Below are 597 nucleotides of genomic sequence, written 5' to 3'. Positions count from 1 at the left end.
TATATATATATATATATATATATATATATACAACAGGCTGCTTTCAGTTTCCATCTGCCATATCCACCCAAAAGGCTTTGGTTGGCCCGAGGCTATAGTAGATGACACTTGCCGAAGGTCACACGCAGTGGGACTGGACTAGGAACGACGTGGCTGGGAAGGGAGCTTCCTACCACACAGCCACACAGCCATTCCTCTGTGTGTGTGTATGTAAATATAGACTTGCACATGTAAAGGATCGTGGCTTAGTGGTTAGCGTATTCTGGTCACAATCGTTAAGGTCGTGAGGTTGACATCTGGCAGTGGATTGTATACTTGAGCAAGACTCCAATTCACGTTGCTGCTGTCCACTCAGGTGGCCGAACTGAGTAGTGCTTGTATTTTAAAGGAACAGCCTTGCCAGATCCTGTGCCATGCTAAATCTCCCTGAGAACTACATTAAGGGTATGTGTGTCTGTTCAGTGCTCCACGAATAGGAAGTTCATTTCACCAATAGGCGAGTCCGTCGATCGGATCAAATGGAACACTCCTCGTCTCTACTGACGGAATGCCAGTTAGGTAACTTTCATATATTTATATAGATGTGTGTGCGTGATA

This window comes from Octopus bimaculoides, chromosome 2, assembly GCF_001194135.2.
Source record: "Octopus bimaculoides isolate UCB-OBI-ISO-001 chromosome 2, ASM119413v2, whole genome shotgun sequence".
NCBI lineage: Eukaryota > Metazoa > Mollusca > Cephalopoda > Octopoda > Octopodidae > Octopus > Octopus bimaculoides.
Note: the sequence above shows the minus strand (reverse complement) of the source record.